General features: G+C 47.9%; 1 protein-coding gene across 1 annotated transcript in view; it reads left to right on the top strand.

Annotated features, from left to right (window-relative positions):
* The window catches only part of LOC135234986 (rho-related GTP-binding protein RhoA-D), a 44,950-nt gene that overhangs the window by 239 nt on the left and 19,111 nt on the right, over positions 1 to 25,600 (top strand). The window lies entirely within an intron of this gene.

Genomic DNA, 25,600 nt, shown 5'->3' on the forward strand with positions numbered 1-25,600 from the left:
TTCTTGTTGTAATTCCACTGGTGTGTAGGCTTTTGCCTTTTAAACAAGTAGCGACTAGCACTTAGCTCGGAGGAAAAAGTAGGTGGTGGCTCGTGTGCGGTGGGTAGTTTGGCAATCAACAACTTGGGGGGGTCACAGAAAATCCTTCCTTATATTTCATATTTTTTTCTTGGCGTGTTTTCGTCGAGGATTCGGAGAATTTTTGAGCAAGACGTCTCGAAAAGTTGCATTTTATGTGTGCTGGAAACACCTGTTTTCTAGGTTTGATCAAGTAGCCCTATAGCTCGTTGGCTAACTGGAGATCAATATCTTATCGACGTATGTTTATCGAGTCAAATTCCTAACTCTTAAGCTGATTAGCTTTTATCTTAAGTAGTTCATTTACGCACATTCATTAACCCGATCCTCCGCGTATACTGGGATACTTTGTTTCTCGCTCTTCGCTCTCATTTAGCCACATTAAAAACTTTGGGCGTGTATTTGGCATCTAGTCTAAGCGGTGTTATACATCGGGTTGTATAACTGCACTGATGGGTTTATTTCAGTGTTTTTCGTTTTGGTGGACTAGTTAAGTTTTATGGAAATGTACCACGGCTAATGTTTTATTTCACGCCTCTATGCAGATGACAAATCATTGCAGTTGAGGGAAAGGGAGTGTAGCTCACGATCGTGTAGCTTGGTGATCTCACTCGGTCTCTCTTTCTCTCTCTCTCTCAACCGTCAGTGAAAACCCTTTATATTTTCAGAAATGATCCCTTAGAGCTTTCGGTTAACATTTGGTATATGTATCAATATAGCGGGCTAGCTTCGGCTAATTTATGTACTCGTTTTAACATACTGCAGAGCTAGCTTCTGCCAGACCGCTATACAAATATTAGCCTATAAAACCGACATGAACGATCGCGTGCTCAGGTCTGTTGCAATTTAGATGGAAAGTTGATATGATTGAAGTGTGGAGACCTGTTTGACTTTAACAATATGTACGGTTTCCAGTTGTTCTTGCGGTTCCCGGAGTTTAACTAAGTATCAGATTTGTTTAACCCTTTACACAACTCTTGTGGGCGTGGGAACTTTGATTTAGTGTGTCGTAAGCAGAGGTATTCCCAAAAACAAATAAAGGCCTCACTGGGGGTTCCGTGAGCTAAATTACCACACCCTTAGTTTGTGACTTAAGTAGGCCCACAGGTTTACTAAAACGGTTGTTTTATTTACTCTCGCGCAAATCTGTTTAATCTGGTTTGTGTGCGTTAAATTCACTCAAAGAAGTGTTAAACTTTTAGACTTCTTATTGATCGAAACATTTTGGACAATTTCAAGCACTCATTGCTTTTTTGCGTAGAAAATTTTAAGGTCGCTAGGTTAAAAAAAAAAAAAAGGGAAAAAAATTCTAGGCCTATTATTGGAGAGGTTTTTTGTTTGTTTCGCGTTTTTTCAGACTGTTACAAAATAGTCAGACCTTTAAAATAGTTTAACTAAAGTAAACTCCATCTGACAATGAATGTAGGCTACTTGTGCCATATCGCTTGTCAAAAATAATAATAATAATTGGAGTGAGCAATACAGTCTAGTGCGTTTTTTTTAAACAGCTAAGACATTCTGAGGTTAAATGCCTAATTTAGGAATCCTCCAAATAAATAAATAAATAAAAATACAGGTATGTATGGTGTATATATATATCTTAAAAGTAGTTTTATTTAGTGTTCATAGTGGTTGCAGAAGTGTACCATCACAGTGGATTGCTGGCGTTTCAAATGTAAATTGCATTATGATTTGTCTAGTGCGGGATGTGATGCCCATTACAGAACAGCGGGCTGTTGTGAAGGAAATTTCTTATTGTGCAGGCACTGGACCACAACAATTTAACAAGCATCCTAGTTGGATTCTGAGCAACAGGTACTAGTGCAGTGGTGAACAAACTGAGAACATTGTGTTCTAACCCGCACACGACGACATGTTGTATTAAGAAATGTTTACAAAACACTTTTGGTTCTCACTGCTATATTTTTTGTCTTTTGAAAGACTGCTTTTTCATGGATATTTTGTTCCGGTGTGTACTGGTCCTCAGATTCATGTCTACTGTTAACGGTAAATTATAGGTTTGTAGAAGTCAATATTTATTGCCTCTCCACTCACCAAAAATATAGTTCATCTGGTACATTGTGATGAGCCAGCCTTCTTTGATTCATATTGGCGAATAAAGTAAGACACTGCCGCCTGCACCGCATTGTGATCAGTTAACCTCAAATCCGTTACGTAGCATATATTCCTGACAAGATTACATTTCAGAGCTGCTGGAATGTTCAGCGACACAGGTTTGTTGTTTAAATGGGGCGCGGTATGGGCGGCTGAGGGGCGCTTTGGCTGGTAGCCCTGGTTTTAAAGCAACCCCGGCCATCGATGTGCTTTCTCCCGGTGGCGATGTGCACATCCTGTTGTAGCTTCAAGAAATGGCGTTCACACAGAGTGCAAGTTGCATCATCAGGAAAAGCTCATTTGTGCTAGCTCAGCTGAGATATCGTTCCCTAACGTGCTGTCCGCACTCACAGGTGATTGGCCTACCTGTGCAGGGTGGGATGGCTGCATTCCAGTGCAGCCAGTTGTGATTTGTGCACCTACTAACCACTGTTGCCATGTGACGTCGATCCTGTCTGCACAGCCATCCTAATTGGTGCAATATGTGTCCGATCGTTTGGTCATTTACCTTACGTGCGTAGGAATGCATAAGCACTGTCTGGGAAGCATATCTAAACTGTATGGGCTTGCTTACTCTGAAATGAGCAGGGAATGTATACACCATAAAGGGCCTTCTTCGGGTCCTGAGACTCCGCCCATTCCTGATTTTCTCCTAGACAGGAAATCACACCTTCAGCTACCCTTAGCTTGTGAAGCCCTGGAAGTAAGCCTGTGCTGCGCATACTGAGGGCAAACGACTGGAGCTCCCATTAAAGTGAATGGGGAATATCAGACTCTTGAAGGCAAAATAAAGTTTCCCCAATTGTGTTCTGAAACATGATTAACGATCATTGCGTTTCATGTGAAAAATAGATTGTAAAAATATGTAAAAGAAGTATGTGAATTTTAATAAATATTTTCAAGACAACCATTAGGCTATACAAACTGCTACACGTAATGAAATTTATGATCACAGAACATTGACCGATAAGGTTTTCTTTGGTAGTTAAATCACCTTGTTTTTCTACATTGAATTCAGTGGGCAGCAAGTTCTTTTTCCCTCAACATGCACAGTAGAGGCTGTTTCCTGTTACTTCCTAGGCTTCACTGCATAGGCCCTCCTTCCCTCTCCTGTTCCTAAGTACGCTCTACACTTTTTTCTGTCTAGTTTTCTTGTCTTCTCTCTTCTTTGCTGAACCGCTCGGTTACACCACAGTTACTGCTTGGGCTGCTCACAGACTGAAGTGGGGTTGGGATCCCAGGACCCATATTCATAAAGCTGCTCAGATTAGGAATGCTGCTGATCTGGGATCAGCTTTTCCTCCTTGCTTAAACTGGTTAAGGTTAGGACATGGACCGGGGAAACCTGTGCACAGATCCACACTCCTACTGTGAAATGCTTTATGAATGCAAGTCCAGGTTTGACAGGACGGTGGCTGTAAATGCCAAATAATCACCGAGCAAGACGTGCTGTTTTATGACTTCAAGCCTGTTGCAGTTAAAATGGCTACTGCGGCCTGTTTTCCGCAACTCCTGCGTGACCCATTCGCTGCATGCTTTCCTGCATTTAAGCTGCAAATGCATGCGAGGGGATACTCGGTCACTATAATGCATAACCGCATTTTAGCATTGGAGGAACAGACTACCATCATAGCTGTGAAATTTCCTAATTGTTTTCTGATGGTGACTGCATTTTTTTCCACAATAAAATAGCTATATTTTGAGGAATTGGTGGCATAGCCTACCATTTTTATAACTGCTAAAAGTAATCAGAATAAAATCTGAATTGATGAAAAAATGAATCGGTCATTTTATTTGATTTTCTCCGTTTAGCCTGCTGCCTGATATTTTTAAAAGTGGACTAATGTTCTATAAACACTTGTAATTTCCCAAGGGAGTCCGTTATGGAAACTGAATATAGGCCACCTGAAAAGATATTGATACATGACCACAATATTGCAACTCTTCACAATATATGGGGACATTTTCGAATTATTTCTGCTTTTACATATTTCAGCATATTTTTAAAAAATGAATTGTTATGAAATATGTGTATCATATTTTCTAACAAATCTGCATATTTACGGTATACTGCAGAATATTCTGTTTCAATAAGGGGTTGGGGGAAAAAAGAGGAAAAGGCTTTGCCTGACAGCCTTGGCTAAGACCACAATGACAAGCAGCTGAATTTCTGTCCTGATTTGTGTCTTAAAGTGTTTTGATCTCTGGCTCCGCTCCTGAAGGACCTCTTAGCATTTCAGCAGATTCACCGTCGTTCAGGCACATATATCGCACAGACTGACCTTTAGGACCGAGGAAGATGACGGCGGACGCTGTGGTATTAGCGGCTGGGGTACCGCTCAGTGAAACTCACACTGTCATTAAACTAGAGGGCACGCCAAGTTCTAATGAAATAAATCCAAAACTGGTGGCTTTATCTTTATGAAAACTTCATAATCTTGTCTGGCTGTCTCCAAGATGATCTATGATTGTCAGAGAATATCTACATGCTGGCCAATTACATAGGCTAATGGTGGTAAAAGCTTATGGTTATATTTAGAAACCCGCTTCCCAATATTTGATTGAATTAGGCCTAGTATTTTTGCACAGACGAGAGTAAGCATTTTCCGTTGGTTTTTCACTGTGAAGGAGATGGAGCTTTGCTCAAACAGGGCGTCCCATGTTTTCTGCACTGTGTACAGCATGTAGGCATGGGGCACACAGGGTTAAAACCCAGACACAGAGCCCAAAACATAATAATGGATCTTGCAGTGGTTTCTGGGATTGCTAATTCATAAAACCTGGATTTATTGCATTTATTTTCCCTAACTGGGAATTTGTCACTTCACTGCTATGGCTCGAAATGCCGCTAATTTTACGGTCTCTCTTCTCTGTCGTCATATTGTAATTTAATAGATAGTTTTGTATTATCAAGACAGTAGTAAAAGTTCCCAGTGGCAGACATCTTAGGCTTTGGTTAGACTTGATTGATTTAGCTGGTTTTAGTATCAGATTGGCTGCAATACATTTCCCAAAATGGCCTGTTAGCCCAAATCTGAGCTGCCTATGATTCTTCATTTGTTTACGTGGTTTTCCCACTGCATGCAGGACTGCCTGCTGCCGTGGGCTATGCATGGCAAATTGTGGTCACTCATTCATTCACTCACTCATGGACAACCTGAGAGGGACATTTGGTAGGACGCATGCGCAGCTGGTGCTTCGTTTAGTAGGACGCATGCGCAGGTGCATCTCCCAAAATCACCACTTTGAATTGCACAAGATTTTAAAGCACAGCTTTATCGCCTAGCATTACTTTAGCTAACCCTAACATGTTAGCGTTTCGCCTACTTTAGTTAACCTACTTAGCGTGTACCACCGATACGCGCTATCGCCTTGACACACGGAGGACAAGAAATAATGTTACAGAGGTGAGGACATGCCATAGCTAGCTAGCTATACAGTTAGCCTAGTTTTACTCATGACACTTTGTACAGGTGCGCCGTGGGTCTGGATGGTTTTGTGCTTGTTGGAAAAGGCACTTTTCGTTGCACTAAAAGCCCTCATTTAGAAGGAGAAATGCCTATACCAATGGCAGAGTGGGTAATACTGTAAGAAAAATGTGTTGTACTGTAATGGAAGCAGCTAGCTGGTATTTATTCTACTCCTTAATTCAATTCTAAAATGTGATGGGGAAAAGAAGAGCACTTGTCGTGATTTGCTGGCGTATAAAATCTCCGACATCGAGATGGATGCCTGGAGGGATGTGATGTCCACTTAGCCAGTTATTCTGCCTGTGTGGCCATTTTGGAACAGGAAACTAGGAACTGAAACATGACTTCCTGTCAGCAGGAGGAGAAGATCTGATCAATCAGGTTAACCCGAGATCATTAAGACCCTCCCATGTGGGCATTTTGATTGGCTGAAAGTACCACTGTGCAGCCACTACGGCCACTCCTTTATACACATGTCAGTTCAACTCTTAGGCCTGAAACGTACCCTACGTAAGTACGCAAACGCAATTGACAACTCCGGCCCGATTTGCTGCTTAGATTATACTTTACAAACATTATATGACAAATTGTCTTTCTGTTTTTTATGTATGCTGTCATTTCAGATATTTACTGAATAAAATAAAGATTTTGGTTACAATTTAATTATGCATTCTTTAAATCTAGTTGAATTTTGTTTTTGTTAAACTGCTTATTGAAATTTCTTTTTAAAGGAATTATCTCCTGGATTCAATGAACAATTGTCCGTTCTTTCAAAATTAATCCAACTATTTAGCTTTGTGTGATATAGCCTAACTGATGCTAAACACAGTAGCCTGGGTTTGGCTGCGTTTCATAATGTTTTTTTTTTTTTTTATCTCCGAGCTCTGATCTGTCTGCCTAGATTTGTATTTTTTTTTTTACAGTCTAGTCAACTGCATATTTCTCTGTTTGATATGATTGCTAATTAATAATTATTGTCTATAGTTCCATGTTTAAGCTGAAAGAAGTGAGGCATATTGCCTGCATGTGGGTAAAAATGGGAACACACTAAATCAACAACATTAAAATGGCCTTTTGCTATATCCCTGTAAACGGTATATAGGGCCTCTGGTTTTTCTGTATGTCCAGTGTGTTCCTGAAAAGCGTAGTTTTGCACATTCTCCTGGGCTTTGAAGTGGTTCCATGAAGGGAGTGTAAGGTCAGGGAACCACATCAACCCAATGTTCTTTTTAAACATTTGGTAGCAGTCATTACATAAACCTGCTGCATAAACATAAGTGGCATTGTAGGTGTAAGAAGGAGGTTTAGGATGTGGCGCATTAAACCAGCAAATGGGTTTGAGGGTACAGTGTTAAATATAGCGCAGGTACCTACTGTTAGCTCTAAAGAAATGCTCAGTGTTCATGGCTTGTTGGAGAGGAGCCAGTGTGGACAGGTGTGTGTTCTCATCGTATTGATGCTTTCCTGAGGCAAAGTGAGAACCAGTGTTTGTGGGTCATTTTTGTCTTCTTGACCGCAGTGGCACTACAAAATGGCGGAATTGTAAGCCGCCCACATCGCTTGGGAACCCTGGCCTGAAGGAATGTAATCGCACAGGGACACAGTGGCTCATTGTTCTGCCTCTTAAAGCTCCCGCGCTCCTAGTGGCTGGGCATTGTGGGTAACTTGCCTGCTGGGCCGAGTTAATTTACTCCCCTGCTCTCGTACGAAGGGGTCAGGGAAGACACCGCTGGCCTGAAACGTTGCAGAAAGAATCGCGGCTGTTCGGGCATCGCTGCGGATGTTCAACTTCCACCACACTCCTTTCCTGCCCGTTCCACGGGGCTTGGCCAACTTGACGTTTTTGGCGGGGTCCTGTGCCCTGTCCTCATTTTGCCCGTTTTATACGGGCCTTTGTGGTGACCAGGGACATCCAGGGAGGTCCGGACTAGTCCCCAAGTCACAGTCGCCCAAATTTGAAGCCGATTTGCAAACAGGTGTTATCATGGGCTGCAGGATCGCATGTCCTGTCGGGCCGAGTCCTGTGTTTACTGATGGGCGCTGAGCGCGTTCCAGACTGATTGTCTCCTTCGTTATAAACGCACGATGGAGCTCGGCTGGTGGGAAAATCGCTCCCTCGACCCCGAAAACCAGCCCTGGATGCCAACGCGCGGTGCGCCCCGCAGAGACGCTCAGGAGGAGCTCCTGGTAGGGCTGGTCCCCTCCCGGTCTGAAAGGCGACCGTTTGGCGTCTGTTTCCCGTCGGGCTGCCGGGACGCTTCCTCTGGAAAACCCAGAGCTGTCCCAAGCTCCCCATGAGAGTAGCAGAGCAGAGACAGAAACTCCGGGGGTTTTCAAGACCAGACTTGATACGGTGTTAAGATACTATCTAGCCTGTAGTAGCCGGTAATCGGAGCACTAGGTACAATTTAGTCCTAGTGCTTGGGCTGAATAGCCTGTTCTGCTCATTATGTTATGTTATGTTACGAGAGTCTTTTTGAGCAGCAGACCCAGGAAATGAATCTCTCTGCACGGAGCAGCTCCTGGTAGAAGCACAGCCCCGCAGATGTTCCCACTCCCCAAACTGTCATTTCCACACGCACACCGCGTGCTCGCGCACGCACCGCTGATTGGGCTAATTAGGGACGGTACTTAATTAGATTACACAATGAAGGGTTCGGAGAACAAAGGGATATGATCCACTACCAAACCCCCCCCCCCCCCTCCCGCCAGGTCCACTGCATCCACTCTCACTTCCTCCAGCACACACACAGATACACACACGAACACACAGATACACACATTCACGCACAGATACACAAACACACTCTTGGTCATGTCCCTTCCACCCCTGATGCTGCTGTGCGAATCGTGGCTAAATGAATAGCACGTTAGCGCCGTGGCGCGGAAGTTGGCGGACCGTACGGGGCTCGGGTTTATTTCGATGCGAGTCACGCCGCGGGCTATCGGCGGCTGCGGCGGGCCTTCGGCGAAAACGAGCCCGCCTCCGGGGTCCGGCCATCTGCCCAGTTTAGGATCGGAAACAAAAAAAGGTGATGGAGGTTGTCAGAGGTGATTAATGTTGTCAATTCGGCCTCCGTCCTCCTGCGCGGGAGCTTATGAATTTATCGCGGTCCGGCCCGTCCGCGCGATGGGCTCCTTGTTTTAATTATCCCGTCGATATTTCTGAAATGATTTTCTCTACCCTGCTCTGCCCTGCTGGGCTCTGAATGATGGCTCTGGGTGCCTTAGCCGAAGAGCCAGAAGCTGAGGGTGCTTTGCGTCATAGCCAGGCTTTGCATCTTGTCGAATGTTTACATGTTAAAATAAGTGGTAAAACTACCAGAGAGCCCTAATTGCGTGAAAATCCTCCCAATAGACATCCAGGGCTCCCGTGGTCCTTGAAAAATCCTTGAAAGTTTGTGAATTCGAGGAAAAAAAAAGAGAAGTCCTTGATAGTTCTTGAAAATGGGCATGGTCCGTGAAAGTGCTGGAATCTACAGTTGAATGTTTTGCAGAGGTAGAAATTGAAGTTGTGGTTCAGTTCTGTTGCTTGTTCAGGATGAGAGCACAAAAGGTCTCAAATGCATGCTTGGTCCTGTATGGAACAAATAACAACAGGAATGTCTTATTTCTTTGGGCCATTGTTTAGATAAAGCACAGTAAGATTTTCACTTGTTTATTTGAAGTATGCTCAACCACTCATAATTAGATAACATTATGTATATTTTTTTCCACCCGAATGAATGTGAAATGTTGCATTTTTGATTGTGCCCAGCGCATAATTGTTCTTCACATTATGTTTGGGAGATTGAATGATTGACCTAAATCCTATTCAAAAATAAGCTTTAATCACAAAGTACATTTAACGAAAAAAGATATACCACTTAGTTACAATCCATTAGCCTTCAGCACAACCTGAAATAAAGCCTAGCCCATCTAACCCAACCTGTGCTTCACGATCGATTAAATTAGGAAATCCGTCCGTCCATCCTTCCACCCGCCTGATTCTCGTTAACGCGATATCTCAGGAACGCCTTGATGGAATTTCTTCAAATTTGGCACAAACGTCCACTTGGACTCAAGGATGAACTGATTAGATTTTGGTGGTCAAAGGTAAAGGTCACTGTGACCTCACAAAACATGTTTTTGGCCATAACTCAAGAATTCATATGCTAATTATGACAAAGCTTCACACACATGTCATCACTTCATCATTTTATCCTATTAGACATTTTATATCCAAACGGTCAATCTAGCCAGGAAAAGGAACCAGGGAAGGAGTGAATTATCGCATGCATGAAGCCTTTCCTGCTGGCTAGGCCCCATTGTTTAGAGATTGTACTTTTGTGCCCTTTCAAGTGCAAGCCCTCCCCTGAGACTTAGGTGCCGAGAGCCATTGGAAAGAAACCCTGGGTGACTAGAAATTATAATGTGTGAAGAATCATTGATCTAGCCAGGAAAAGGAACCAGGGAAGGAGTGAATTGTCACATGCATGAAGCCTTGATGAAGTGATGACATTTTATCTCCAAATGGATGCATGCAACCGCAAGGCGGTATTTCTAGTTGGAATTATCTTCAGCTTTCACACGTGTGCTTGCGTGGCCTGAAGTGAAGATGACGGTGGTTAACTGTATTCATGCGGGGAAAAAAAGTTGTGTTGGGTCCTTGAATTTAAGGGAAGTGACTTCCCCAGAACCTGACGCTAACCCTTTTAGCATGTGCATTTCCTGTGTGCATATCCAGCCTGTTTTCGGTGCACTGCTGCAGATCCAGCAGGGCGGTGTGCCCGCATTTCAGCGCCGCATTAGCTGAAGGGGTGCTAGCGCCCGCTGCGTGTTGAACCTGATTTGTGGGCGCGGTCCTGCGGCGCCCCAGGATACGCATCATTACCCGCTCGCGGTGATCTCATGCTGCGCGCGGTGGGCGAGATGAGCGCGATGGCGACTCGCGACAGACGGGCGGGAAGGAGAGCGAGGATGAGGGTTAAACGCTTTAATTAGGCCACTTCCTTCTCCCGCGCAGGGGAAGGAAGTAGGTCATGTGCTGGCGGAGCAGAGGAAGCGTTATATAGATTTGTAGCTCTGCTACATCCCCATGGCAATGCCTGCTGTTAAAGAGAGGGAACAGTAAATGGCTCTGAAGACTGCAGAGGACTAAAACCAGTAACCGGCTCTGAAGACTGCAGAGGACTAAAACCAGTAACCGGCTCTGAAGACTGCAGAGGACTAAAACCAGTAACTGGCTCTGAAGACTGCAGAGGACTAAAGCCAGTAACTGGCTCTGAAGACTGCAGAGGACTAAAACTAGTAACTGGCTCTGAAGACTGCAGAGGACTAAAGCCAGTAACTGGCTCTGAAGCTGCAAGACTAGCAGTACTGGCTTGAGCTGCAGAGACTAAAGCAGTAACTGGCTCTGAAGACTGCAGAGGACTAAAGCCAGTAACCGGCTCTGAAGACTGCAGAGGATAACCGTAAATGCCGAAGATGCAAGCTAGCAGACTGGCTGAAGACTGCAGACTAAGCAGACGCTCGAATGCAGAGACAAAGCAGTAACTGGCTCTGAAGACTGCAGAGGACTAAAGCCAGTAACCGGCTCTGAAGACTGCAGAGGACTAAAACCAGTAACTGGCTCTGAAGACTGCAGAGGACTAAAGCCAGTAACCGGCTCTGAAGACTGCAGAGGACTAAAACCAGTAACTGGCTCTGAAGACTACAGAGAACTAAAGCTAGTAACTGGCTCTGAAGACTGCAGAGGACATCCCCTCCTCCCCCTGATCTCTGAGTTATGCTTTGAGGCCTCTCCCCCTGATCTGGAGCCTGAGCGAGCTGGGGGGGGGTTAAATCAGAGATGAGTTTTCTCTCCCCATTTGCCAGCTCGGAGCCTGCAGAATCAGTACCGGTGGCACGGTCTCCACGGCCCTGTCCTATTTCAGCTCTCCTGCTCCGTTCTCCAGCTCGTCTCTCGGCCGAGGGGCGGGGGCTCGAACCCTTGCACGCTTCGCACAGTCATCCTCCAGTCCGCTTCTTTTGCACTAAGGACCCCAGGACCGCGCAGATCGTTTGGGCTGCTTACAGTCCCTCTGTGTGTATGATGACAAAAGCAGCTTTTGCCCCAGGTGTAATGCTGCTGCCTTTATTCCCAAACGGTTTTGTGAGGTGTGGAGCCTCTCGGCGGTGAGTGATGAAAGAGTCGCTGGGGGAATGCGGGTCGTCCGTCTGCATCGCCGGCGTGAAGAATGCGAACTGCCATGCCTTCCAGGCCACCTGCCCTTTGGGGGTCACCTGTGGGCCCCCCACTCTTTGGGGGTCACCTATGGGCTCCCCAGTCCCCCGCCGCTCTCGTTTGAAGAGTTCGCTTTGCTCGTATGCACTTTCCATTTGTTTTCCTCAGCTCTCCAGAAAGTGTTTTTCTCCTTCCTCCCGACTCTCTCCCTCCCTTCAGGAAATGAATCTATAAATCCCATCCTGTTTTTCAGGCCTAGGAGCCCCCCCCCCCCCCCCCCTTTAAGAGGTGCTAGGCTAAGGTGGCTGTGCAGTGGTCCCCCCTTCTCTTTCTCTCCTTCTCTCTCTCTCTCTCTCTTGCTCACGCTTTCTGTGATTAGCGCTTTATTTGACCCTATCTGGGATGGGGTGGGTTCACACCCTGCCCCCCCCCCCCCCGTCTCCTCTCACCTCCCCTCCCCCTGTGATTTATAGCCTGCACGTGACACAGGGCCCTCACACAGAGATTGGAGTTATGTGGGAGTTAATGGCTCCTCCTCGTTCGGCTGCCTGGGGATCGGAGACTAGCGGCGTGCGCTAACGAGCGCTAACGAGCTGATTGAAACTAGACTGCGACACGCGTGCGGGAGCGAGTGAACCCTGGTGCTCATTAAGAGCTCCGGGCCTGTTTGAAACTGCCCAGACCAGTCCTGCGGAGGGCTTCAGCAAGAAAAAGCCCGGAGAGAGCGAGGGAGTGTGTGAAAGAAAGAGAGGGCTGTGATGCAACAGCAGTGACAGACTTTGACCTTTTGGCTCAAGTTGATATTCTTCCCCTCATGTGTGGGTAATTTTATGAATGGCTGTCCATTTTGTCCCAGAAACTGTCAACTGTTCTAATGTAGATGTAAAAAGGCCCTCTAGGTAGGGGTCCTAATTAGACCACACTACTCGCTGTTATAATTGAAATGATTTTTCTGTTTTAAGGTGTGTTGAGTTTTAATTGCCTGAAAGTGGTGATCCCTTGGATTTCTGTCCTGTGAGCAGATATGCTCCAATTCGTCTTTATTAATATGTGGGTGAGGGACAAGGTGTTCTTTTTTTTTTGTAGACTTTTTTTATCATGCTGTTCTTTCAAGGGACACATTTCTCAAATGTTTATTCAGGCTGGCCTTTTGAATGTGGTGACTATTGCTCTGTCCTGGAATTGAAACCAAGGGAAAGTATGCGGTTGGATTTTCAAACCCGCCTATGATGGGTGTGGTTATTCTACCTCAACATCTTTTCCGGGTGTTATTTTCAAGTGCTTTCTCAGAATACTGTTTCCAGGAAAATCACTGATTTAAAAAAATAAAAATAAAAGGTGTGTCTGAAAGGGCAATGTTGTAACTCATGATAGAACATTGTAAGGAGTCCTTTATTTGAGTGACTGTACTGCATACAGAATCTTATCCTGGGTTAGACCACTGTGACCCTATAATCTCTCCTCCTGGTTCATATCAAGGAAGACTACAATGTTTTACTATTTAGATGGCCTTTACTGTGTCTGGAGCTTTTTAAATGCCTAGGTATGTGTGTAGGTAAAGTCAGGTGTTTTATCTCCATGTTGAGCTGTGTGGAACATTGCCTCACGTTCTGGTTTTAGTCTGGTTTTAGGTGTCTTCAGGCGACTGGGTCCCCAGCATTATTACATACTCCAAGAGAATGAGAACAGGGGTGCTCTTGTCTCTGTCTCTCTCTCTCCCTCTCTTTTTAGTATCCATTTCTCTAGCTGTCACGTATCGGCAGGGGGAAAACCTGTTACCAAGGTCTTTTTTTTTTTTGATCATTATTCTTCTGGAAAGCTTTTCATGCAGAGCAGAAGATTTAACGCAAGCACCTTTTCTTATTGCGGTTTTTACTTTGAAAACACTGAAAAGGTGCCCTCTTAAACGCTGAAAAGGTGCCCTCTTAAACGGTTTTAAGTCCCGTCTGCGGTCCTGAAACGGTCCATGGGACCGCGGCTCTCCTCATGTGCACAGGGGGCTGTCCTGGGGAATCCATTTCTCCCCCTCGCCCACCACGTCCTGCGTTTGGGCCGGCTCCTTGGCGAGCTGCAGGGGCTGGTGAAGCCCAGAGCTCCCGCCATTAAGAACACGTCAATATCGCTCTGCTCGCGGAGCTGGGAACGAGACGCCGTTGCATGAGAAATGTTATTAAGCAGATCAAATTAGTTTGTCAGATCCATTTCCAGGAGGTACTGTACGCTCAAAGCGCCAGGCACTTGAGATATGTCAGCTTCGCGCACTCCGCAATTATGCACGGGATATGAAGTTCGCCACACGCGAAGGACTTAATTGGAAATCTCATATTTGGGGGTGCTGGAGTACGTGGGATGGTTTCTGGTTTTGGGGGGCGCGTGTGCTCATTTACGGAGTTGAAGCTGAAGAAACCAGGGGAGGCGCTGTGCGGTGTGTGTGGTAAGACTGTGCAGTGTGTGTTACTGCAGGGGAGCGAGGGCCTAGTCCGTGTGCCACACACACATGAGCAGGATGTGTTTTTAAAAATATAATCCTGTTGTTGTTACATTAACTAAATCCCATGCTCCCCCCTCCTCCTGAAGAACTAATACATTAAGACGTAATCCTCTCCTAAAATACCTACACGTCGACTAAAACGTTCATGAATTGTGTCACCTGTATTTCGTGGTTTTGTTGTAGTTTCTCGTGAACGTTAATTGAAAACCTTTCTGTGTCGGGCAGTTTCCACCTAAGAGAGCTGAGCTAATCTTCACTGTTCAGCAGAGCAAATGGCCTCATTGCATAAAGCTCTCCTTTATCAGGGGAGAGTGGGTGAAGGGCAGGTAAAACGGGCTGAAACAGAGCCGACAGGGACACGTTTTTTCCACGCGTGCGCTTCGGCACGAACGCGTCTGACGGTATCGGAGGGTTGGCCGGTGAGGTGGCCGCGCAGATGTTATGTAATCACTTTCCAGCAGAGAGTTTCCTCCTGCTGCTTTGAGCGCTATGTAGCCGACAGCCGTGCAGCCCGGCCGGTAAGCCCCTCTCAGAGCTGAGTACGAGGGAGGACGAGGGTTTTGGGGGGGGGCGTGAGGGTGACAGGTACGCGCGGAAGGTTTTCAGTTAACGTTCACGAGAAACTACAACAAATCCACGAAATACAGGTGACCCAAGCCCTCGGGCGGCCGGCTGGTCCCGGCGACCGACGGCGAACTCCGTCCCCGCTCCAGCAGCGCGCTCCTGTGGCTGTGGAGTCTCTGCCCCTACGCTACCTTTTTTCCTCTTTCTTCTTCTGTTCTTTTTTCTCGTGGAGGACAGGGAGCGGTGGTTAATCCCGACCCTCGTGGTCGGGCGGTAAGGCTGCGGTGCGTTACGTGGGCCGGTCTGGTGTGACTGTTGCGGTTAAGGCGGTAAGACCGCGGTGTGTGTTATGGGCCAGGCCGGTCTGGTGTGACTGTTGCGGTTAAGGCGGTAAGACCGCGGTGTGTGTTATGGGCCAGGCTGGTCTGGTGTGACTGTTGCGGTTAAGGCGGTAAGACCGCGGTGTGTGTTATGGGCCAGGCTGGTCTGGTGTGACTGTTGCGGTTAAGGCGGTAAGACCGCGGTGTGTGTTATGGGCCAGGCTGGTCTGGTGTGACTGTTGCGGTTAAGGCGGTAAGACCGCGGTGTGAGTTATGGGCCAGGCTGGTCTGGTGTGACTGTTGCGGTTAAGGCGGTAAGACCGCGGTGTGTGTTATGGGCCAGGCTGGTCTGGTGTGACTGTTGCGGTTAAGGCGGTAAGACCGCGGTGTGAGTTATGGGCCAGGCTGGTCTGGTGTGACTGTTGCGGTTAAGGCGGTAAGACCGCGGTGTGTGTTATGGGCCAGGCTGGTCTGGTGTGACTGTTGCGGTTAAGGCGGTAAGACCGCGGTGTGTGTTATGGGCCAGGCTGGTCTGGTGTGACTGTTGTGGTTAAGGCGGTAAGACCGCGGTGTGTGGTATGGGCCAGGCTGGTCTGGTGTGACTGTTGCGGTTAAGGCGGTAAGACCACGGTATGGGCCAGACTGGTCTGGTGTGACTGTTGCGGTTAAGGCGGTAAGACCACGGTATGGGCCAGACTGGTCTGGTGTGACTGTTGCGGTTAAGGCGGTAAGACCACGGTGTGAGTTATGGGCCAGGCTGGTCTGGTGTGACTGTTGCGGTTAAGGCGGTAAGACCACGGTATGGGCCAGACTGGTCTGCAGGTCACTGTACGGCATGAAGGGCTGAGGAATGGGAGATCTGAGGAGCTCGTGTCTGCCCCTGCCCTTCCAGTTCTTTCCTCTGTCCTTTAAAGCGATGGTTCGCCTCCTGCCTCCTGAAGTTCTCCTCCTAAACTCTGATCCTCTCCAGCCATCTGCATGGCGTCGCCTCAACACACAGCAATTACATTCAATTCTGCACAACTCGATCTTCTTCTGATGAAACGGCAGTTTTAGGGTTGTGGTGAATCGCACATGATGTGCAGACGCTAAGACGCATGACACAGATATGGATGTCCCCTATTTCCTCAAAGTGGAGCTGCTGTAAATATAATTTGATTATGAGAATAAAATGAGTCATTTCTGGAGGTGAAACACAGATGAGTCAGAGTGCTATAAACCTTCTACACCCAGGATGCCGTTAGAGGAAAAACAAGGTGTACTCTCTCCCTCTGCTATCAGCACAACACCCTGCACCTTTCACAGAACCAAACCACCTTACTGCTCCAAAAAACCTCACCTTGTCTCCCCACACCTCTCCGCTACCTTTCTCTACCCTGCACCTTCCACAGAACCAAACCACCGTACTGCTCCAAAAAACCTCACCTTGTCTACCCACACCTCACCGCTACCTTTCTCAACCCTGTAAAACCACCGTTATCACTCTGACTGACGAACCAAACCACCCTAAGACCATACTGCTCTGCAAACCTCTCCATCAAACCAACTCACAACTGTACTACCATCAACTCTGTATGTTACACTGAAACAAACCACCCTAAGACCATACTGCTCTGCAAACCTCTCCACATCAAACCAACTCACCACTGTACCACCATCAGCTCTGTATGTTACACCGAAACAAACCACCATAAGACCATACTGCTCTGCAAACCTCTCCACATCAAACCAACTCACCACTGTACTACCATCAACTCTGTATGTTACACCGAAACAAACCACCATAAGACCATACTGCTTTGCAAACCTCTCCACATCAAACCAACTCACCACTTTACCACCATCAACTCTGTATGTTACACCGAAACAAACCACCATAAGACCATACTGCTCTTAAAAACTGTACATCAAACCAACTCACCACTGTACTACCTTCAAATATGTGTTACACAGGACCAAATCACCATAAGACCATACTGCTCTTAAAAAAATCTCTCTACATCAAACCACCACACCACTGTACCTACCTTCAAAATCTGTACCAGGACCAATCACCATAGACCATAGCTCTTAAATCTTCTACATCAAACCACCACACCACTTTACCACCATCAAAACTCTGTATGTTACACAGAACCAAGCCCTAATAGGCACACCGCACCGTCTCCTCCCATAAGTACCGCTCAGAGATAACTATCCAGGAACTGGAAACAGGCCAATCCCTTTACCAGCAGAATAATGGCTGCAATATCATTGAAATGAATAAATCTTTTTTCAATCTCAGAACTAGTGTTTTTCCAAATTTACAAATAATGCTGTTCAAGAGAGAATGTATATATAGTTTAAGAATGAATGGCTGTGTGAAATATGTTTTCTAAAGTCTGCATATTTCAAATGTTTCGGATTGTTCTACACCGGATGTGCCCTGCTGTGTGTGTGTGTGTGTGTGTATGTGTGTGTGCGTGCGTGCGTATGTGTGTGTGTGTGTGTGTGTGTGTGTGTGTGTGTGTGTGTGTGTGTGTGCGTGCGTGCGTGCATGCGCATGTGTGTACGGTGTGTGTGTGTGTTTTAGCGGGGGTGGAACAGGCCACTGTGGGGGTTGGTACTGGCATGCTTTTACAAACAGTGGCTCCAAACTGCTGCTTCCCGTAAAGGCCAGGATGTCGTCACCGGTTTGAGAAGTGGAGGGCCGGCCACTGGCGGGGAGGGGGAGGGGTGCAGGGTGGGCGTAGATCCTGCCGTGTGTGTGTTTGGGGGGGTGGGGGGGGGGGGGGTGGGGGTAGAATAAGCATTCCTCATCGCTAACTTTTCTCTCCCTACAAGAACAATGTCAGCTTCTGCCCTCTGGAGCTGCTGAGGAATTTGTGTGGAGCAGATTAGAAGTTCACACTGCAGAAAGGACCACGTGGTGCAGTCTGCAAGGTGGCCTACTGTCCACCGATATACAACCCCCCCCCCCCCCACGAGGAGGGGTTCTCTCTCCTCCACGGCGATTCTCTGCACTGTGATCTCCTCTCTGTTTGTGACCGTCTAAATAAAGTAGGGAAAAATACACAAGGAGGGCGGAGTGCGGGCTAACTGCTCTCCTCTCAGCAGACGGGTGAGGTGTGGTGTAGCGTAGCAGTGTAGGGTAGAGGTTACGGAACTGGGCTTGAAACTCAAAGGTTGTGAGTTCAGGTCCCAGCCCGGGGGGGGGCGGCGGCGGCGGCTGCCATTGTACCCCTGAATAAGGTACTTAACCTCAATCGCTTCAGTGAAATATCCAGCCGTATGACGGTTGTAAAGGTATGGGTAAGGCCCTGACTGCTGAAATTTAAGCGACACCGAAATGCTGCCTGAATGGAGGTAATGCGCCTGTTCTGGTCCAAGAAGACAAACGCTCATTCAGACGATAGGATGTTTGTCTGCTGTAAAAACATTTTTAAAACAACCAGCTGGCAAACACCTCATGGCCTTAAAACTCTATAAAACACGTTTTTTTTAAAAAAATCTTCCGAAGGCCAGACAAAGTCAGATGAAGCTTTTTTATTTATTTTTTTTAAAAACCCATCTCTTCCCTACTGTAATTTTTCAAATGATGAACATCATGGGAAGCTGTCTGCTTTTAACGGCTGCTCTCTCTACACGCGTAGTCCCATTAATTCAAATTGAATTCCGTTAATAACTTTCCCCGGTAATTAATGGCCTCAGAGGATGACTGCAGATGGCGAGTGGAGATTAGGACCGGTTGTTAGGAAGTCAGGTGGACGTGCATCGATGTACTGAGTCGAGCACACGCCACCCTATTCAGTCCAAATTGATTTTGATCCGCCTTGATATGAAATCAATCCTTCAGCTGAAGGTCCGCGAGATTTCACAGATGAAAGAAATGCCCTTTTTGGTCTTGTGTTTGCATTGCAGTGTTTTTTTTTTTAGAAATCCTCCACGTGACTATTAAAAGTTCTTCGTTAAGAACGCAAGATGGGTGGCCCAGTATTGCCGTGGTCGTGTTGGTACTGGCCGATAACAGCTGCAAAGAAACGTATTGGTACTGGCAGTTGTGGCTGATTCGATAAGACATGCACGTGCCAGAGAAACAATGCCTTTGATGAAGTGAAAATTTCATGCTCAAAAAGTAGCCTGATGTAACTTCACTTGTGTGTACGTGTGTGCGTATGTCTCAGAAAAAGCACATTGGTGGACATTCTTCTGTGTGTCTGTAAAATCACACAGGAAAGTAGCCGTAAGTACTGTCTAACTTTGGTTGTACCCTGTTTTCATACGCACTACATAGGGCTGTCGAACATCAGGTTCACTGATGTGGCATACGGACTGGAAATGGGAGTGTTATCTCTCAGTGGATGTTTGTTTTTAGAGCAGTGGCGAACACGTAGCAGTGTTCGTCTTCCATCAGGAAATGAAGGGCTTGAAATCGTTCAGTGCTGCGGTTGGTCTGACTTGGTCACGTAGGCTAGAGCTTGGTGCACAGTTCCGTGTGCACGCTTTGTACCAGTCTGGCGAAGAAGGGTGAGCTTGTTTCTGTCCTCCTCACGGAGAGTGTGTTTGTTTTCCTTCGGGCATGTCAGAGTGAATCTATTTTGAGCATGTTGGGGGGGCATAAGAAACTCCAATCTCTCTCAGCCAGCCGTGCTTATATTTTGTGCGATTACGTCCCAACTTGGAAATGCGTTCCTGTCTGAGTTCTGCCCTGTGTTTGCCAAGAAACCCTGCGATGAATTCACACGCATGCCCCCCCCTCCACATGCATGCCCCCCTCCCCACATGCACCTCCCCCACACGCGTGCCCCCCTCCACACAGCACTCCCACCGCGTGCCCCCCCTCCACACACATGCCCTCCTCCACACGCCCCCCCCCCCCCCCCCAGCCGTGGTGCTGATGGGCCATCAGGCTCGCAGCGTAACGCAGTCTCATTACTCTTCATCAGCTGACTGTGCGGAGGAGAGGCGGTCTGGCGAAGGAAATTAGAAATCCATCCTCTCTCGACCCTTTGACCCTCCCCCCCTTTCCCATGGACCCCCCCCACCCCCCGAACACGCTGAAGGAATGCTAACGACCAGCGCCGGCGATCGGAGGCCGAGCGGCTGAGCCGAGCGGGCACCGCGTACGCCTCACAGGAGAGCCGTGTTTGGCCCAAACGCGTGCGGAGGTTCAGGACAGGGACACGGGCCTTTTGTGGCTTTTTTTTTGGTTTTTGTTTTTGCCTTTTTCACAATTTCCTGCCTGCTTTCACTTCCTCGTGATTTAAAAAATGGATTAGTTGCTTTTGCTAAGTTTGCAAGTTGATTCTGCTTCCACCTCTTAACAATGTGTGTGTGTGTGTGTGTGTGTGTGTGATTGTGATAGTGATGTCCATTGTGGAGCTTCTTCTTTTTTTATTTTTTTTTTTATATAAAGTGGAGCCTTCTAAAACTGAAGTTTGTAAAGACACACGTACGCACAGTGTGCTGTGCCTGTGCTGTGTGATTCCTCAGTCTGCTCCACTCCAGCTCTTGATTTAAATGGTTTTGATCAATTATTCGACAGACGGCGAAGGCGCTGGTGCTCATTCTCTGAATTGGGGGGGGGGGGCTTTTTAACTTCCCCATGAGCTTCGCGGGTCGTTAACCTCCAGACGCGAAATGAGGGGAAAATTGACAGAATGGCTTCTCCCCATTTCTCATATTTCATTACTTTCATTTTTTGTTCTGGCCTGAGTTTGAGCTTGAGCTCGCTCTGATATTTCCGCCCAGGGAATCTCCTGAGAAGTGCTCCTCAGACCTTTCTGCCTCTAGCTGGCACACCACGCCGGTAACCGTGTCGGTGGGTTTTGCCCGACGGCGGGTTTCTCTTATTCCGAGTACCGTTTGGACCAATCCGCGCTGAACGCTGGCAGTTACCGGGACGATGGGATCAACCCACGGGAGACCAGGCTGGGGGGGGTGTTTTTACCATGGCTGGGGACCAGGCTGGGGGGTGTTTTTACATGCTGAGACCAGCTGGGTTTACTGTGCGGACCAGCTGGTTTTACTTGCTGGGACCGGTGGGGTTTGCTGTCCTCTGTACCGACTGTCGGGTGCTCATCCATAAACAGGTCCAAACATTGGGCCACACACGGAGCGGTTATGTATCGCGGGTGGGTATCAGATATTAACCAGGCTCAATCTCTAAGCGGGGAATTTGCACAGATTTCTATTATTTTATTTTTGTGCGGAGGGAAGTGGTGGCAGCAGCCCAAAGCTGGCGAGCGGTCTTCATTCAGTGCGCCGTACGCTAAATCCCGCTCCAGGGAGCTAGCGTGAGGGTGCGGGTCCTGATGTGTGTTTTTGTGACGGCCCTCGGCGGGGGGGGGAGGAGGGGGGCGGTGAATGAGAGCTAACCCTTGCGACGGGGTGGAGGAATCCAGTGGAGGCTCACTCCTGATCAAGGCCAGGAGACCTGAACCTGTAGCGGCCATCTTGCTTCTTTTCACTGGCTCGCAAATGAACATCCTCTGTCGATAACATTATTGCCAACCTATAAATTACATGAGTTCCAACCAGGGTATGTGAACAATTCTGTTTCTCTGTATCGCCCCAAATAAGAGCCCTATATTTACAGGATGCAGGCTGTCTTGCTGTGCCCAAAATGTCAAAGCTTGAAATGGAGCTTTTTAGCTTCGGGGCTGCCAAGCTGTGGGATGACCTTCCCCGGATCTTACAGGAAGCTGAAAATGTTTGTGTCCTTAAATCAGGAGCTGAGTTCCTTTTAGCTTTTAACTTTAAGGCATGCCAAGCTTTCGGAGTGACCTTTTACCTGTTTAGGCTATATACAGTATGTCGCAGAAACTGTAGGTCTTTTGATCGAGACACACAGTAAATTAGCTTTTTAATCCACTTGCTCAACACGTGTCCTCTATAATCCAAATCAACACCCTACTTGAAACTTGTTTTTAAGTGAAGGTTTGAAAGCGAACGTGGTCGCCATGCTATGCTAGCCGTGAAGTGTGTTATGAGAACTTGCTCGTGAGTGGTGCTGTATTGAAAAGGAGGACTGATTGACTGGTTGGAGTGCAGCTGAGAGTCGCTTCCTGCTGCTTCTGAAAATGAGACAGAAGTGGGTCAATAAGGGGTATCACACCTCCGCAGAGAATGCATCTTTACTCCTCTTTAGTTATTATTATTATTATTTTTAACTAAGATTTGAAGTCGAAGAACCTGGCTTTTGATTTCGAGGGTTTGAAAGAAAAATAATTTTCCTCCTTGAAAGCGGTCTCTCTCTGCTTTAGCTATAGCTTAGGCTAATCCCCTCTCTCGAAATCGTATAACCACCATTTTGGACCTCTACACAAAATCACTGTTCTTATGTAACCTTTTATTTTGAATCGTTTTTGTTCCTTTTAGCAAAGGAGGTGCAATTCCTTCAGGCTCCTTCAGGTCCTACTTAAGTAGAAATCGTTTATGCAAACTCCTGTGCCCGGTCGTGGGCAAAGCCGTGGCAGACTGAGCTGTAGGATTCTGATAAAGACCCATTTCATGCCTTAATCTTAATAAGAGCAACAGAAACTATAGAGCTGAGGCCATGTGACCATTTGTAGTTTTGTCAGCTTCAGTCTTCTGCTCTGTGTGTGTCTAGGCTGCTAGTCTGATGTGTTCTGTGGGGGGGGGGGGGGTGTGTAAGGAATAGCCGTGTTCTCCCAGTCCCAGCCTTCTGTTGTTGCCGCGGTGATGACCACGGAAGCGGTGCTGCCGCCAGACTCCCCTCCCCAGCACAGGAAGTGGATTGTTTTGTTTAACGGGGCGGGCCTCTGTGTCCTGGTATTCACCCGGTCGCCCGCCGTGTGTCACAGATTTACACGCACGCGAGCTGGTGCGTACACACACACACACACACACACACACACACACACACACACACACACACACACACACACACACACACGCGCAATCTCCTGAATTTATGTGCTGAGAGAAAAAGATTTTCTTGTCACTGCCGTAGAGGTGGAGGGCATTTTAATGCAGGGGAGCCATCCTCCGTGAACTCCCGTGAAGAAAATGATTCTTCACCCCGACAGCGCCGTTTGTGTTGTCAGTCTGCGCTCTGGCCTCCGAACACCCGCCGGTCGGCATGGCGAACTCGCCGGTGCCCCGCTTAACGGAAGGGGGTTTGTTTGAGGATTGCATCGTGTGCACTTCTCCGGTTGGGGTTTTTTTTTTTGGGGGGGGGGAAGAATCCCCGTTTTGAACGTGCTACAGGGCTGCTTTTGTACGCCAGAGCCATTTTTCCAGTCACGCAGACGTCGCGTTTTTTTTTTTCCGGTTTCCGTTAAAAATCGCATTAAAACACGTCGCCTCCTGAGCGGCAGGGTCTGCAAGCTCTCGCTCGGAGGGGGCAATTTCCCCGGCGAACGCTATCTGCTCTGGACTCGGAGGAAGTGAGGCGCGGATCCAGGAGGGCGGGGCTTGCAGCGGTGACATCACCGCTGGAAAGCGCTGGAACATTACCGTAAATCAGGAGGGAAGCAAAGCCCTTCACAGGCCACGGAGCGTTCATCCGACTGCTCGAGGGTTAAAAACCTTTTTTCCTCTTCTTTTTATACCTTTGTGTGTTTTAAAATAAATTTTTAAAAATCACCATTACTGCAGATGTGGATTCACCACCTGACTGTAACATCAGAAATGTTAACCTAGCCCATCCCAGACGGTCCCGCATTAGTGTGTTCCGGCATCTTCTTCTCTTTCCTTTCCCGTTGTCCAGTGTCCATCTCATGTTCCCACTTGGCCCGCCACGTTGTGGTCCTGGAGATGTTCCTGTGAGCACAATTCAGATGTGCATTGTATTTGCATTGTTTAAAAGCATATCCTTTACAAGCAGTTGGTACATGTAAAGCTGTATATGAACCCTAACACCCCTAAGCGTAACACCCCCAGACCCCTCCACCCCAGACCAGTGGGTGGCGGTAGAGCCCCCTTTGCCGTTTTCTTTTCCGACCGCCGTTAAACGAAACCAAAGAAGAAGAAGCGTTTTGCCGTCCGCTCGCCTTGTTTTCTGAGGCGGGATCGGACCTCGGAAACCAGCGCAGCTGAGGAGGCGCGTGCCGTCACCCGCGCGAAACCCGCCGCGGACGACGCCCGTCGCCCGAGTCGCGGGTTTACACGACGACGAGGACAGAAAAGCCCCAGAGCTCGGCCCGCAGCGGGGCGCTCCTTTAGCAGCTCGGAACAGCGGGCGAGGCGAACGCCAAAGACGGAGCGCTCTGCCGAAAGTCAGGAACGGGCTGACAGTTCCCCACGCTCAGCCTCAGTTCCCCACGCTCAGCCTCAGTTCCCCACGCTCAGCCTCAGTTCCCCACGCTCAGCCTCAGTTCCCCACGCTCAGCCTCAGTTCCCCACGCTCAGCCTCAGTTCCTCAGCCTCAGTTCCCCACGCTCAGCCTCAGTTCCTCAGCCTCAGTTCCCCCACGCTCAGCCTCAGTTCCCCACGCTCAGCCTCAGTTCCCCACGCTCAGCCTCAGTTCCTCAGCCTCAGTTCCCCCACGCTCAGCCTCAGTTCCCCCACGCTCAGCCTCAGTTCCCCACGCTCAGCCTCAGTTCCTCAGCCTCAGTTCCCCACGCTCAGCCTCAGTTCCTCAGCCTCAGTTCCCCACGCTCAGCCTCAGTTCCTCAGCCTCAGTTCCCCCACGCTCAGCCTCAGTTCCCCCACGCTCAGCCTCAGTTCCCCACGCTCAGCCTCAGTTCCTCAGCCTCAGTTCCCCCACGCTCAGCCTCAGTTCCCCCACGCTCAGCCTCAGTTCCCCACGCTCAGCCTCAGTTCCTCAGCCTCAGTTCCCCACGCTCAGCCTCAGTTCCTCAGCCTCAGTTCCCCACGCTCAGCCTCAGTTCCTCAGCCTCAGTTCCCCACGCTCAGCCTCAGTTCCTCAGCCTCAGTTCCCCACGCTCAGCCTCAGTTTCCCACGCTCAGCCTGACTCTTGGAGTCACAGTTAATTTTCTGCTCTCCAGTAACTCTCTAAAACGGCTCGGTCCCGTCTGCTATGTGCCTGCCGTTCAAGAAAACCCTCCTCGCAGTGAAATGGTTATCTACATGAAGCTCTCGCGTCTTAGTTCTTCTTTCTGGCTTGAGACTTTGATAGGGACACTATAAACTCTCAGTATTCTAAGACCTCAAGTAACATGGATTAAAGCTCAGAATCATTTTATTGGCATGTTTTTAAAAAAGCCAAATCAATAGGCTAGCCGCTACTTTCTTACTGCTTCCAAAGACCTGGAGCTCGTGTTTTTTTTTTTTCTTTCTCTGTTATTGAAAATGCTAAAGACATGTGTGAGCAGTAAACGGTGCGCTCTTGTTTCGTTGCATTTTTAAGGGAAGGCGGGCCAGGCGTTGGGGGAAGATGGCCGAGCCCTG

Source organism: Anguilla rostrata, chromosome 11 (genome assembly GCF_018555375.3).
Source record: "Anguilla rostrata isolate EN2019 chromosome 11, ASM1855537v3, whole genome shotgun sequence".
Classification (NCBI taxonomy): Eukaryota; Metazoa; Chordata; class Actinopteri; order Anguilliformes; family Anguillidae; genus Anguilla; species Anguilla rostrata.